General features: G+C 38.2%; 1 protein-coding gene across 3 annotated transcripts in view; it reads right to left on the bottom strand.

Annotated features, from left to right (window-relative positions):
• BCKDHB (branched chain keto acid dehydrogenase E1 subunit beta) overlaps positions 1-17115 on the bottom strand; it is a 283718-nt gene that overhangs the window by 216447 nt on the left and 50156 nt on the right. The window lies entirely within an intron of this gene.

Raw genomic sequence — 17115 nt, 5'->3', positions numbered from 1 at the left:
GGTGAGGTTCAAACTGGAATTTTTATATTTCCTCTCTTGATAAAGAACTCTATTAAATGTAAGTCAATCTTTGACTTTCAGACATCTGATTTGGTTCACATTTTGAGAAACACATTAGGAACCACCTGTAATTAAGAAGTAGAGGACTCTGGCTTGGTTTAACATGATACAATGTGCATCCAAATATGCTGGGATATGTTATAAATCCTAAATAATCTTCGTAAGAATCCCTGACAGGCTAAAAACATTCCACAGTGGCCCTCATGTTACCATGTACCTAGCAACTATTCCTTCTCACCTTCTTATAAAATCTGAATTGTCCAACCAACAGATACAAAAATCACAAGAATGATTCCTCTCCCTTCTGGAAACCATTTTGGACCAATTATTCCTGAAACTGGTTGCTCGTTGGCTGCCCTCTCTTGCTAAATCTCTAAGAAATCCTATACCCCGCTCTCTCTCCTGAATCAGAACACTCTTTCTGAGTGTGCTCATGGCTCAACATTCTAAATAAAGGCTTAGGCTTATGGTGTTCATATTAAGATAAATTACTGAAGCTTTGTAAATAATAACTATAGAAACATCTTTTAATATGCTACTATCATTTATTAAGCATTTGTTATGTGTCAGGCATTATTCTAAATATTTTATAGGTTTTAAAATATTTAATCAAATGATACTGTGAAGAAAAGTTTATGCTACTAAATTTGAAAATCCAGAGAGAATATATGATATTACAAAAAGATATAGATGACCAATATTTACTCAAGAATAGAATAGATAGTAGACCAACAACAGAAACGATACTGAAAAGGAAGTAAAAGATGTCCCGCACCAGAAACAGACAGTTTTATAAGTAAATTATCTTAAACCTTATAGAACAGATAATACCTAGTTATTCAATCCGGTCTGAAGCACAGAAAAAGAAAGCAGCCCAGTTCATTCTACAAGGAAGGATAAACTACAGACCAATATTACATATAAATATATATTCATGTTCACACATACAAGAAAGAAAACTATGGTCTAACTTTATTTATGAACATAAAGGTCTTTTTTAAAATCTTCTAATTGAATCCAGCAATAAGTTGAAAGAGTAATGCATCATGATCAAGTAGAATTTATCCCAGGAATACAAGAATTACTCAACATTAGGAAATATGTTAATGAAATTCACATCATCAAAACATGAAAGAAGAAAGACCACATAATCCTCTCATCAGACAGCTAAAAAGAATTTGATAAAATTCAACACCTTGTGAGAAATGGGAGGAAGGGGCCCGTGACTTAGAAATAAAGAGTACCGAATGGGTTCCAAGTTAAGAAAGGATGAGACATTTAAGAAGTACAAACTATTATGTATAAAATAAGCTGCAAGGATATATTGCACAGCACAGGGAATATAGTCAATATTTTATAACTTTGGACTGTGAATCACTATACTGTACATCTGTAACTTATATAATATTGTATATCAACTATACTTCAATAAAATTTTTTAAAAGGATGAGACAGTTCTAATAAAGAAAAAAGAAATGTCTCATCAATTATTGGGAAAAAAAAGAACTATAACTATCATTAGCTATAGAGGATAAGATTTTCTGCCTAGAACATCTAAGATAACTAACTGAAATATCATTAGAGAATTGAATAAGGTCTCCAAATGCCAATACTAACATACAAAATCAATAGCTTTCTATATACCAGTAATAAACAATTAGAAATATGTAATGGAAAAATATCCTACCTGTAATAGCAAAAAAAAAAAAAATATATATATATATATATATATATATGAAAAACCTAGTAATAACCCTAACAACAAAATGTGCCAAACCTAATGGAAATATCTACACAATTTATTCATGAACATAAAAAGTGTGAATAAATGGAGACAACCATGTTCTTGGAAAAGAAGAATCATTAGAGTTAAGATGTAAAGAATAGGGAAAAAAATGTTCTAATGTTTTCTGCCCACTTAAAAAAAAAAACTTTAGGGACTTCCCTGGTGGCACAGTGGTTAGGGATCCGCCTACCAATGCAGGGGACCTGGGTTCGAGCCCTGGTCTGGGAAGATCCCAGATGCCGCAGAGCAGCTAAGCCCATGCGCCACAACTACTGAGCCTGTGCACTAGAGCACTAGAGCCCATTCTCTGCAACAAGAGAAGCCACCTCAATGAGAAGCCTGTGCACCACAACTAAGAGTTGTCCCCACTCGCCACAACTACAAAAAGCCCACACAGCAATGAAGACCCAACACAGCCAAAAATAAATAAATTTATTAAAAAAATTTTTTTAAACTACGTATATTTTTCCAAATAATTTATCTTTGGAAACAAACATAAATATTTCCAAATAATAGGATAAATGCTGCTCTCAATGACAACCAGCCTATGGGTATAGATGTAATTGTGACATTTACCAAAAGGTAACATTAAACTGTTGAGATCCAGTTCTTTCAAGGAGGACTTCTAATAAACAGACTAATAAGACACTTTTTATAACAGAATACAGAAAAAAAAGTTTGAAAAATATAAGAATAGGCAAAATTCTGATACACAAGAGAATAAAAATGCAAGGGTTTTATTCTTAGTATCCCCAACTTAAATGTCTTACAAAAATTTCAGCTTTCAGGCTATAAATAGTTACCTATTGAGTCTTGTCTCCCCACAATATCTGTGTCAGTAATACGTGATCCTTCTAATTTTTCACTAGCTGCCATTTGGAGACTTGCAGTGTCTGCCTTAATCAATTATTTATTACTTGGAGCTTAATCAAAGAATATAAGAGGCTTACAGAAAATAAGAATAAAATTAAGAAATATAGGTTTTAAAGTTTATAATACAAAAAACAGAGGCTTATAATTTTCTCCTTCCACATGCCCAAATATATATATATAGGGATGTTTACCTCAGCGCTGTTTAGAATGGGCAGAAATTTAGAGACAACTTGACAATCCATAACAGGAGAAAAAATAAATTATGGTACACCCCAAGAAACTTTATAAGGTAAAAATCAGCTAAATTTTTGTGAACTGACACTGAAAATGTATCCAAAATAAATTGGTAAGAAAAGCAAGTTACAGAATGGTTATAACATGCTTATTTTTATTATTTGTGTATATATGTTTGATATATTCACATATTTGTATAAATGTAAATGCATGGAAAAAGATTTGCAAAGTTGCAGAACAATGTTTATAGTATGATCTTACATAACTGTTTATATGTAAGTGTGTTCTATACATTCACATATATATAAAGATAAATGCATAGAAAAAGGTCTGAGGAAGGGAGTTGGGTAGGAGCTGGGTAGTTGGGTAGGGAAAAAGGAACTTTCACCTTTTATGCTATACACATTCTATAGCTTTGTGATAACTGAACTTTTTACAAAGAGTGCCTGATTCATGATATTAAATTTTATTAAACACAACCAAAAAAATACATCACTCTTTATCATGTAGTATAAACTCAGGCATTAAGAATATATCCAGTTGGATTAAGCCAATGATGAAAAATAGACATCTGTTTAATGTCCAAAATTATCCTGAAAAGTGAATGAACAGGGCTTCCCTAGTGGCGCAGTCGTTAAGAATCTGCCTGTCAATGCAGGGGACACAGGTTCGAGCCCTGGTCCAGGAAGATTCCACATGCCACGGAGCAACTAAGCCCGTGCGCCGCAACTACTGAGCCTGTGTTCTAGAGCCCGTGAGCCACAACTACTGAACCCGTGTGCCACAACTACTGAAGCCCACGTGCCTAGAGCCCGTGCTCCGCAACAAGAGAAGCTACCGCAATGATAAGCCTGTGCACCTCAATGAAGAGTAGCCCCCGCTTGCTGCAATTAGACAAAGCCCATGCGCAGCAACGAAGACCCAACACAAACAAAAATAAATTAATTAAATAAATAAATTTTTAAAAAGAAGTGAATTAACAATATAAAGAATGTGCCAGAGTATAAGAAAATTCCATAGGGTTCTATTCCATGAATATTTCAAATTATCAGGTCAATCACAGAAGATATATAAAAAAATTCAAAGGTAATCTTGTACTTCAAGTTGCAAACCTGCTGATTCTTCCTGCTACTCAATACTAGATCAAGGCCTTCTCACCACAAAATAGAATAATAATCTATTCACTGCATTCCATGCTCATTTTAAATTTACAATAAGTGCTGCTCCAGAAGGTTAAGACTGAAGTCTATGTGAACAATTCATACAGTAGAAACAAATATGAAATTTAAAAACATGAAAGGTAAAATAATAAATGAAAACTGAAATAAATTGACAGTAATAAAATGTTTAAACTTGTAGATTAAAGTCTAGCAGTATGTACAACAAAAAGTCAACAGTAGTCAGGGGATGGATTTATGAGCTCCTTCTATCATCGCTTTTGTACTTTTCAGGAGTTTCAACAAACACATATGAAAGCTTGAAAAATAGCCATAATCCTTTAACCTGTATCCACACCCTTTGCACTGTGACTTTGCAGTTGTTCCCATGAAGAGATGGAATCTCTTTGCCCTCCTTCTGAACTTGGGCTGGTGTTGTGACTTGCTTCAGCCAACACACTGTAGCAGAAGAGACTGTGTGCCAGCTCCTAGCCTATGACTCGAGAGCCTTGCATGCTTGCGCTTGGTCCCTTGTGACATCTGCTTCTACCGTGTGAACAAGTCCAAGCTAACCTGCTGGAGGATGAGAGACAGGAAGACCAAAGATCACCCACCACAGCTCCAGATATATGAGATAGCCCAATTAAGATCAGCAAATCCAACACACACTTGACTTGCAACTCATGGCAGACCTATGATGGAGCCCAGGTGAAACCTGAACTATCCAGGTGAGTTCAGCCTGTATCACTGGCCTGTACATGAGCTGTAGAGAAAGTTGATTTAAGCCAGTAAGTGGCTCGTTAAGCATCAAAGCTTGCCAGTAGAGCGTGCAATACCTTTATAATGAGAAAAATTAATCTTTTTTAAGAAAGTAATGTGAGGCATTGCTAACCACTTAACTATAATGTTGTTTACACTGAAATATTAAAATACCTTATTTTCAATAGGTATATATCTTTTTAATTGAAAAAAAAAAGAAGAAAACTAAAGTACCTCAACAGGGTAATTAAATTCCTTTTTTTCAATAGGTGTATATCTTTTTAATTGAAAAAAAAAAAAGAAAACTAAAGTACCTCAACAGGGTAATTAAATTCCTTAGGAGTTCCAAGTTGCATTTAGCAAACCTTAATGCTGCCGTCATATATACAGTTAAATAGCTGATATAAAAATAGATATTTTCATCACATGTTAAAGAAATGATAGAACTAAGTTATCCTTGGAAGGCACATCCACCACCAGCAGCGCTGACTGAGAACTTTCACTGTGCCAGTATCGTTACATCTACTCATTTCATCTTTAAGTCAACTTGATAAGATAGGTATTATCATTCTCCTCATTGTACAGCTGAGCAAACTAAAACAGAGAGGTTAAGCAGCTTGCCAAAAGTCACCTAACTAGTAAGTAGTGGAGTCAGTACTTCAAACTCAGTCAGGCTGGTTCCAAAATCTACAATCTTAACCACTTTAATTGACGGCCCCAAGAATCGACAGTCTGGGAAAAAGAGAAACCAGACTGACCACCTAATGTGTCTGAACATAAAGAAAACACGAGATTATGTTGAGGAGATTAAGAACTATATTAGTAACGGAAACATGAGAAATCAAGCAAATGAAAAGAGAAGGAAGAGAAAAAAGCATTTCAGAGAAAACAGAGTTGTATACCAAAGTGGAAATAAAAGAATGCATTTTTTTTGGCTCAGTTGTGCATCACACCAATATAGTAATAGCAATGGAACCGCTAAGTAATGATCTGATCCAAAATTACACTATAACTCTATAGAGATGTTTTTTAAAGTTTGGATATTGTGAAGAGGAGGAATGGCACATGCTGGGGGAAAGGAGTTTAATTAAAAATAGCTAAATTCTAGTAAGAAGTTAAAATAATAATGCCTAAAATTGTAAAAAGCAGTGTAAGCAAATTAGTTATAAATATGATGATATATTACAAGAAACTACTAGAAATGATTGCCTGTGGGGAGAGAAGCATGGATTTGGTAAAGGCAGAGGTATGGAACTACTATTTTTGGTTACATTATTTGCTTTTTTAAGTTCTGTGTATCATTTTAATTTCAAAGCTAGCAAATGTAACAAATGAATTTTCTCTCCTTGCTGGATGGAACTTAATTCTTGTCAGTGAGCATGCCGTTCTAGCTTGCACAAAAATAATGTGTTAATGATGCCTACCAAAAAAAATTTAAAATAGAAAATACAAATTCGCTTTCTGTGTATACTGATACTTGGCAAAAATATTTTTAAAGTCTTCTACCATTCAAAAACTACTTAAAGCAATTTTCTTCTCTTCAGAATGTATGAATTCATATATAATTCATGTATTTGCTAAAAAAAATAAAACAGAATGAAAAAACCCTCAATATCCTTATGACCTATTTTTGCCTAAAAGAGTAGAGTAAATTCAGGAAATAAGGCAGCACAGGCTTTTAGTCTTACTTCTCACTAGAAGAACCACAGATGAAAGCCATATTTACTTCAGTATCACTGATGTCCTGAATCATTCAATTATAAAATCAAAAAGTTCAAAAGACATACAGGAACAGCTTCTCCACAAGACGCCTACATCTGATAATGTCACTGACTCATTCTTTTTGAATCATAGCTAGTTTGTACATTTTTGACACTGTCTAGATTGCTCTTCCTTATCTACCTTTTCTAAATATCCCTCTGCCACTTTTTAAAAGTTTAATTGCATTTACTTATTTATTTATTTTTATATTTTATTCATTTTTGGCTGCATTGGGTCTTCGCCGCTGTGCGGGCTTTCTCTAGTTGCAGCTAGCGGGGGCTACACTTCGCTGCTGTGCGCAGGCCTCTCACTGCGGTGGCCTCTCCCGTTGCGAAGCACGGGCTCTAGGCGCGCGGGCCTCAGTAGTTGTGGCACGTGGGCTCGGTAGTTGTGGCTCGCGGGTTCCAGAGCACAGGCTCAGCAGCTGTGGCACACGGGCCCAGTCGCTCCACAGCATGTGGGATCCTCCTGGACCAGGGCTCGAACCCGTGTCCTCTGCATTGGCAGGCGGATTCCCAACCACTGAGCCACCAGGGAAGTCCCTAATTGCATTTAAATGTCATCATTAGAATAAGCGATCCAGAAGTACTATTTAGTTACTTTTTCTTTCTAAATTTAGAAGGTACAAGTTTTATATCTATTGTATATTTGAGGTAAGCAGAAACGAAATTTGAGAAAATTGCTCTGTAAAGAATGGATGATTGACCTCTTTTTACTTTCATCTTTGTAGTTTGTAAAGTGAATGGCTGAACTGAAGAAATCCTTTCTAAATGTTGTAGACTAGACATAGAGGAGAGTGACCACAGCACAGATATTTGAACATAGAACAGTATATGGGGACCAGGTCCAAAAATGAGGGGTCAGATAGGTCGAGAAGAGCTGTGACAGGGACAAATGATTTCACCCCCTCTCTCTGAAATGCAGACAGACTACATTTCTCAGCTGCCCTTGCCTCTAGCTGGGGACATAAGACTAAGTCCCTTAATGATAGCACAGAGCAAAGGCTCCCAAACCACACCTGTGGCCACAATGTACTGTGTCATGTGGTTTTTATACCTTTCTAAGAAGAAAATTAATCCTATGCCAATGGAGAAGTTAATGCAGTCAGTACATGGTCAAACTTTGGACTATATACTACAGGAGGGATTCACCGCCTTAATGAATGGCTATTGATAGCATATATTTCCGTTCAATCACAAAATGGATCATTTTAATTCTGCAGGAATTTTTTTTTTTTAAGTAGCATATTTCTTGGCATGAAACTAAGACACTGGAGCAAATTGTTTCATTGATGCCCTCCACTCAACAGTGTTTAAATAGGATGTAAAATAGGGTAACCTTAGAAAGAAGGCTGCCTCTGGGGTCAGAACATCTTGGTTTAAAACCTAACTCTATCACTCATTCCTCTGTGAACAAGTTTCTTAAACTCTCTCAACTTCAGTTTCAGGATAATACCACCTGGCAGAGGTTTTGTGACAATTAAATGGAACCATCTGTGCCATACATACCCAATACCTGACTCTAGACTGTCTGGGTTTGAATCCTATTTGTGTGGATTTGGGCAAATTGTTTAACTTCTCTAATCCTCAGGTTCCTCATGGATAAAATGGTGATAGTAACAGAATTTCTGGCAAGGCTGTTGCATTAAATGAAATAGTCCATTAGCCTATACAATATAGTGCTGTGTCTAGTACAGAAGCGTTAAAAAAAAGTGCAGGGCTTCCCTGGTGGCTCAGTGGTTGAGAGTCCGCCTGCCAATGCAGGGGACATGGGTTCGTGCCCCGGTCCGGGAAGATCCCACATGAGCCATGGCCGCAGAGCCTGCGCGTCCAGAGTCTATGCTCCGAAACGGGAGAGGCCACAACAGTGAGAGGCCCGAGCTTACCGCAAAAAAAAAAAAAAAAAAGTGCATAAACACTAGGCAAATACGCAAATACACACATGGATTATCTCACTTAATCCTCTCAACTTTATGAAGTAATAAGTACTATTATAAACACATGGGCATCCTGCTTTAGCATTAGGACAAAAGTAGCATTTATATCAATCTACGAAAGGCTGCCATTTATTTTGCTAATCCAACGGGGTGGGGGGGGGGGACAAGATGACAGATTAGATTCGTCAAGGTTACCTGTTTTATCAGCGAAATCCACAGAAGACTGAAACACAAAGGAGGTTCAACTTATAATGAGATTAAAGAGAAGGACCTGGGGGCAACTCCTTAGTCAAATTAAGATTCAAGAAATAAGGAACCGGGCTTCCCTGGTGGCACAGTGGTTAAGAATCCACCTGCTAATGCAGGGGACACGGGTTTGAGACCTGGTCCGGGAAGATCCCACATGCCACGGAGCAACTAAGCCCATGCGCCACAACTACTGAGCCTGCGTGACACAACTACTGAAGCCCACGTGCCTAGAGCCTGTGCTCCGCAACAAGAGAAGCCACCGCAATGAGAAGCCTGCGCACCACAAGGAAGAGTAGCCCCTGCTGGCCGCAACTAGAGAAAGCCCGCACGCAACAACAAAGAGCCAACGCAGCCGAAAATAAATAAAAGAAATTAAAAAAAAAAAAAAAAAGAAAGAAAGAAGGAACCCAGAGAACCTTAGGAACTAACCTAAAGAATGGGAATGGCGAGGATTTCCACTTTGGGTGTCTATTTCTCTCCCTTCCTCTCATCCACAGCGAACATGCATGCTTGACCTTGCAGCTAGCGGGGGCTACTTCTCTTCTACTAGAGACCATCGTTTACCAAGTGGCAGGGGACGTGGCTGCAGTCCCATGTCACCCCAGACAAACCGCCCGCAGAAAGTGCAGCCTTGTCTCCACATAGAAAGTCCCAGAAGAGAAGTCAGAATAGCTGGGCTGGAGCCACATAGCCATTCCCCGAGATGATGGAGGTCAGATAAGACAGCTGGCAGCCCCTTCAGAACCAAATGGAGTGGACCCAGAACAGTGCCCATGGGAGGACTGTGCCCCACAAAGAAAATAAAGGACTTATAATAGATGCTGAAAAATTAACTACTGGGAGAGACCTGTGCACACAACCTCAAGCTAAAGCCTTGGGTAACTGTGACTCTCTATAACGGAACCAGTCTTGAACAGGATTTAGTGATATAAACGATATAGGTAAAAATTATACGTTAGGAGAAAATTCACCTTTGAGTTAGCAAGTTACCTTTTTTTGGATGCCTAATACTTTAGCTTCCTAAGGAACTCCTTACCTAGTATCCTTTAAATACTTTACTGCAGGAATCAAGGAGAGAATACAATTCCAGACTTGGGAAAATACCATCTTAATGAGGTTGCTGGAGGGGAAAATACGTAATAGCTGAGGCTTCCCTGAAATATTTCCAACTGCATCAATCTAGTTCTGATTGTAAAGAGTAAGAGTGGCAACTGCTAGGGAATTACTTTTCTGTCAGTAAAATTCTATTAATGAGCATTATTAGGAATCGCGCTCAACTCTGTTCCTTAGATATATTTACACTTTCTCACTGTCCCTTCATACTCAACATCTTTCCTATTTTCCTACTCTTCGTTTCTCTAGACTACATTCTGGTAAATTTTTTTGACCTTGTCTTCTAGTTTACCAGTTCTTCCTTTCTCTGTTTATAATTTCTGGTTAAACCAGAGATTTTTTTTCTTTCATTTATTATTTTTCTTTACTAAACACTCCATTCTGTTCTTCAGATTTGCTAGTCTACTGCTTATATTCTCAAGTGCCTCCTTTTTTGATGTGACGCCTACTTTTCTGCAGTGTCTATATGCTGGTTCTAATATCCGAAGTCTTGAGGGGCCTGTATGTATCTTCCTTTCCTTGTCCTTACTCAAGGGGACTCTATCTTCTTTGTGGAACTCTACCTGTAGGACTATTCTGAGGCCTGACTTGAAGTGACTCCAGAGAGGATTTTGTTACCTCCTGACAGCTCTCTTGGGCTCCAACAACCTGGAACCACTTAAATTAAATTACCTGCTTAAGAGTTTTCACACCACACTTATGGGCACATATTGAAATTGTAATCCTGCGTAAGGGTCATATTGTGATCGGAATTCTTAGAGATTTCTTCTTTTCTCTCCACCAGCATAAAGTCAAGCCAGGTAATGTTTCTTCCTGCCACTTCTGTACTTCACACCGTGGATGTGGCACGTGGATTCCCACCTTTAAGCAAGGGCTCCTGGTACATTCTCTACCTAAAGTAGGTCCTGGACTTTGTCTCCTGTCCCCACTGTTCCATGGAGTCATCAGAGCAAAAGCTCAATGTTTCCAGGACCAGGCAAATACCTTCTGGAAGATTTGGGCATTCGCTTCTATCCCAGGGTTCTGAGGTTCACTTATTTCAAGACTCCAGAGTCCTAACTTCCAAGCCAGCTCTGTACACATTTAAAATAAACAAACAAACAGGGGTGGGATGAATTAGGAGACGGGGATTGACATATATACACTACTATGTATAAAAGAGATAACTAATGAGAACCTACTGTATAGCACAGAGAACTCTACTCAATGCTCTGTGGTGACCTAAATGGGAAGGAAACACGAAAAAGAGGGGATATATGTATACGTAGAGCTGATTCACTTTGCTGTACAGCAGAAAGTAACACAACATTGTAAAGCAACTATACTCCAATAAAAATTAATAAACACACACACACACACACACACACACACACGTACACACCTTTTATTGCAGGGTATCTACCACTCCTCCATTACTACCAGACAAAGAAATCTTACTCTACACTTACTCTTGACCCCTCCCTCTTCTTTCCCCTTCTTAAATTTACTTAGACACAAATATTTCATACGATCTAACAAATTTCTAACCCATCTTTGTCTGCTAATTAAGCCCCCACCATTTCTTGGACAGGCTGTTCAAACAGCCTCCTAGCTGTTTAAAGCATCTCCTATCAAAGCAATCTTTTTCTCACACTAAGCCTTGGCGGTGGTGAGAGATGGACGGAAGTTCCAGACTGCCCCCTGGGCTCTATCCATCCAAGCAGGTTCTAGTTTGTCCTGGCTCTGCCTTGCTTCATGTCCATCTTCCCTTCCCAACAGTCTGTCCTGCAAACTTCAAGATATAGCACCAAACACAGAAACAACAACCTTTCATGGACTATTTAGCTTCTACAACTGCATATATTATATATAAATATAATACCTTCTAGTGTTTTGCTTCTGATCAAACCCTGACTGATAGAGCAGTATACAGAGATCTGTCTCACTTCTCTAAAGACCTGCAGCGCAATCCATCAAAAGAATGTAGTTTAATTTACTCAACCAAGCCCAAATCCCCTAGTGATGGACGAATGGGTTATTTCCAGTCCTTGTTCTTAAAAATGGTGCTATAATGAACAGTAACATTTTCTCAGACTTTTATCACTGTATCTCTGAAATAGATTCCTAAAAGTAGACTATGAGCCAAACCATATTACTCCTAAGAGTTCTATCCCCTCCTTAAAATGTGTAACTTCTGGGCTTCCCTGGTGGCGCAGTGGTTGAGAGTCCGCCTGCCGATGCAAAGAACGCAGGTTCGTGCCCCGGTCTGGGAAGATCCCACATGCCGCGGAGCGGCTGGGCCCGTGAGCCGTGGTTGCTGGCCTGCACGTCCGGAGCCTGTGCTCCACAACGGGAGAGGCCACAACAGTGAGAGGCCTGCGTACCTCAAAAAAAAAATAAAAATAATTTAAAAAATAAAAAATATATAAAAATTTTAAAATGTGTAACTTCTTTTGGAAACCACGCAAGCAACTGTGACAGAGATTGGTAGTTGTCAATATGTGTCTCCCATCACTGTGTAACAATAAAATTTTTAGTCTTTAGCCTAGTACCCAACTACTTTTTTTTTTTTTTTAAGATGTTGGGGGTAGGAGTTTTACTAATTATTTATTTTTGCTGTGTTGGGTCTTCATTTCTGTGCGAGGGCTTTCTCTAGTTGTGGCAAGTGGGGGCCACTCTTCATTGCGCTGCGCGGGCCTCTCACTATCGCGGCCTCTCTTGTTGCGGAGCACAGGCTCCAGACGCGCAGGCTCAGTAGCTGTGGCTCACGGGCCTAGTTGCTCCGCGGCATGTGGGATCCTCCCAGACCAGGGCTCAAACCCGTGTCCCCTGCATTAGCAGGCAGATTCTCAACCACTGCGCCACCAGGGAAGCCCCCAACTACTTTTTCAGCCTTCCTAGTGGTGAGGTGTGGCCCTGTAATTAAGTTCTGGCCAATGGGATGTAAGTAGATTTAATATGTGCAACTTCCAAGTCATTCTTTAAAGAGAAGATGACTCCCTTTCCCCTTCCACCTCCCTTTCCCCTTCCACCTCCCTCACCCCTTCCTGGTGGCTGGAATGTATATGTGATGTTGGGAGTGGAGCATCCATCTGGGACCATGTTGAAGACAATAGAGAAACCAGACAGAAGGTCCCTGGTACCTTGATGACTAAGGCACCACTGCACTGCCAACCAGGATGTTTATGTGAGAGAAAGATAAATTTCCATTGTACTTAAGGTCTTATAATGGGTTTTATTGTTAGCCTAGTTTTTTGAAATTGGATAACTCATAACTATATCTATCTATGTATTTAAGATACTATTCCATAAATAAAATGAGGACTTAAATGCATAGATTTTATAAACATTGCCTTAGGCTACTTAAAAGTTAGCTTTTATGGCCTTCCTTATACTTGACCATGTCGCATTTAGTTAAGATTACTGGATAATTAACGTAAATGAGCTATTATGCAATAAACACAACTCCCATTTTTACAAGGAATTATCAGCATCGTGTTTGTAATATAAGAATATACATCTATATTTATTACTCTGTGAATTTTCCCAACATGAACTTTAAAAAAAAATTTAAATGTAAAGGTTCACATCTTTAGTCTCCTCTGTTTTGACTATTCCCAAATGTATGCTAGAAATTCAAGACGAATGAATGTCAGAAAAAAAGTCAGTCTATTTGAATGGATAAAGAAAATGTGGTACATATACACAATGTAATATTACTCAGCCATAAAAAGGAACGAAATTGGGTCATTTGTAGAGACGTGGATGGACCTAGAGACTGTTACACAGAGTGAAGTAAGTCACAAAGAGAAAAAGCAAATAACATTCATTAACGCATATATGTGGAATCTAGAAAAATGATACAGATGAACCGGTTTGCAAGGCAGAAATAGAGACACAGATGTAGAGAACAAATGTACGGACACCAAGGGGGGAAGGGGGCATGGGATGAATTGGGAGATTGGGATTGACATATATACACTAATATGTATAAAATAGATAACTAATGAGAACCTGCTGTATAGCACAGGGAACTCCACTTCACTGTACAATAGAAACTAACACAACATTGTAAAACAACTATACCCCAATTAAAAAAAATAATAAAGTCAGTCTGTTAAGTTAGTGTTTGTGGATACTACAAGTCTTCCTATTATTAGCACTTAGAAATTATCAGGCTACTCCGATCTTTTAAATGAATCTAAAGCACCTTCTTTTATTTATTGGACTCTGTCAATACAGAAACGTCTTCCACAAAGCACAATAATCCAGATTATTGAATCAAAATACACCATTCCGTTCTACATCATTCCAAACAACTTTAATTTTGGAGTTTCCTCCACCAGTGCAAAGCAGATCTGAGAGATGAACAGACCGAGCTAGAGAAAAGGGGGCTGCACGCAGGCAGCAACTGCAGAATCAGCGTGAGAACGTTCAGAGCCCCTGTTCACATCCCCGTCCCCACAAAAGAGCAGAAACCAAAATATGGCCAGCTGCAAGATACGGATTTGAACCAGAGGCCAAGGCTAAGAAAACTATGGGTTAAAAGAAGATGTGGCACATATATACAATGGAATATTACTCAGCCATAAAAAGAAACGAAATTGAGCTATTTGTAATGAGGTGGATAGACCTAGAGTCTGTCATACAGAGTGAAGTAAGTCAGAAAGAGAAAGACAAATACCGTATGCTAACACATATATATGGAATTTAAGGAAAAAAATGTCATGAAGAACCTAGGGGTAAGACAGGAATAAAGACTCAGACCTACTAGAGAATGGACTTGAGGATATGGGGAGGGGGAAGGGGAAGCTGTGACAAAGTGAGTGGCATGGACATACATACACTACCAAACGTAAAATAGATAGCTAGTGGGAAGCAGCCACATAGCACAGGGAGATCAGCTCGGTGCTTTGTAACCACCTGGAGGGGTGGGATGGGAGGGTGAGAGGGAGGGAGATGCAAGAGGGAAGAGATATGGGAACATATGTATAACTGATTCACTTTGTTATAAAGCAGAAACTAACACACCATTGTAAAGCAATTATACTCCAATAAAAAAAAAAGCATCCTGAATTCTACATAAGAACCAAGAATTATAAAAAATAAATGGAGATAGTTATTGCTTTAGAACTGACGTTATGCACTGGTTCTCAAAAGTTAGTATGAGTCAGAAGCACCTGGAAGGCTGTGAAGACAGAATGAGCTGGGCCGTCCCCAGGGGTTCTGATTCAGTAGGTCTTGAACTGACTGAGGCCTGACAGCCTGCATTTCTCATTAGCTCCCACAGTGCTCCTGCTGCTGGCACAGGGATCAAGCTTGATAACCACCTGGAGAACACTCCTATAAGGATTTCAGTGGCTAACTCTTTTCCAAGCCTACTTTCTTCGGCAGAGAAATTCTCTAGCTATGAAATAAACTCTTTTTTAGTCTTTACTGGGACAAGAAAAGATTCAGTTAAGAATCCCTGAAATGACACATAAACAATCACAGGGAAAAAGCTGAAAAACTTCTGAGCCTCGATCCTCATCAGGGTCTTTCATAATCTCTCCCAGGGCCACACCTACAACAAATTTCTCAAGCTCATTCTCTTAGCTGGAATTCTATAACATTAAACATTTCCCTCACCAATCCTGATATCAAAATCCGGAGCAAAGTGAATAGTACTTTTCCAAATGTTACTTAGTCCCCATTTATTAAAAACTGGGAAAAAAAAAAAAAAACCTGTATTAATTGATTAGCTTGAATTGGTTGGCCTTACAAATATAGTACTTATAGGGTATTCATAGTAATTAGAAATCAAATAGCTACTCAGTATATAACATTGGTGTTTTCCTTTTCACCTCAAGCTTATAAATTCTTTTGTTATTTTTTATTGCATAATGGCATATAGATAACTATAGAGTTCCCCCAAAATGTAGAGATTCAATTTAAAGTATGCTTAAATGAAGAGCAACTGGAACTCTGATAAGTTTCCCACAGAAATGCAAAATGGCATAACCACTTAGAAAAAGTCTTCAGTGGATTCTTATAACATTCAATCTGCTCTGACACATCAATTCTATTCCTGGATGTTTATCGCCAAAAACAAAAAGAAAGAAAGAAAGAAACAGTATGTTCACAAAAACACTCGTGTAAGAATGTCTCTAGCAGCCTTGTACAAAATAGGCAAAAACTGAAAACAATGATCATTTGTCCATCAACAGGGGAAGGGATAAACTGTGATATATTCATACAGTGCAAATGCTACTCAGCAATGAAAAAGGAATAAACCACTGATACACGCAACAACATGAATGAATCTCAAAACCATTAGGCTGAGCAAAAGAAGGCAAACACAAAAGAATATACACAGCACAGTATGACTTATATGAGGGCCCAAAGCATACGCAACTAATCCATGCTGAAAGCGATCAGAAAGTGGCGATCAGAAAGTTTGGGGTAGGAAGAATGGATTGGCAGAGAAGAGGCAGGAAGGAGCTTCCTGGAGCAATGAAAGTTTTCCAGTCTTGTTTTACATAGTAGTTACATGGATGTAGAGGACTGTCAAATCTATCCAACTGAACACTTACAATCTCTGCATATGTATTTAAATGTACGTAATTCACATCACAATAAAACAAAATGTTTTAAGCCTAACTATTCGAGGAAAAGAGTGGTTTGCCAAAGCACCCTGAATTTGAAATAAAATACACTTTAGGCAGAATAAACAGTTTGATGTTTAAAAGTCCATTATGGCTGATAAAGAAGCAATGATAGATGAGTGTTTACAGAATTATGATTCTGAGCTAGAAAGAGGGTGATCAAACATTTCAGTTTGCCTTAGACACTCATCCCAGTGTAGACCTGATGTTACAAAACTAATAGTGCCCCCTTCACTATCAAAGGAATCCTAATTTAGATGAAGACCTACAAGGACACTTTAGCTAAAAGGACATTTGATATTATTTAGTACCTTTTCCACTCAACCCACATCTACTTAGCATCTACTATGTAGCCAAACATACTCCCTACTTTCTTGCTACCACTTCACATTGCTTCCCTGTTTCCAAAATTAAAATTTAAATAGCTAGATGGATTTTCTCTAAAGTTAACTTAAAATATACAGCTGAGGACAAACTAAATATAGAAGACAACAGAATTTTTTTTTCTACAGGGAAATATAAATCAAGCTTATGAAAGAAAAATTATAATGTTGAGCTACGCAA

The sequence above is a fragment of the Stenella coeruleoalba genome (genome assembly GCF_951394435.1).
Source record: "Stenella coeruleoalba genome assembly, chromosome: 12".
Lineage (NCBI taxonomy): Eukaryota > Metazoa > Chordata > Mammalia > Artiodactyla > Delphinidae > Stenella > Stenella coeruleoalba.
This window is presented reverse-complemented; position numbering and strand designations above follow the sequence as displayed.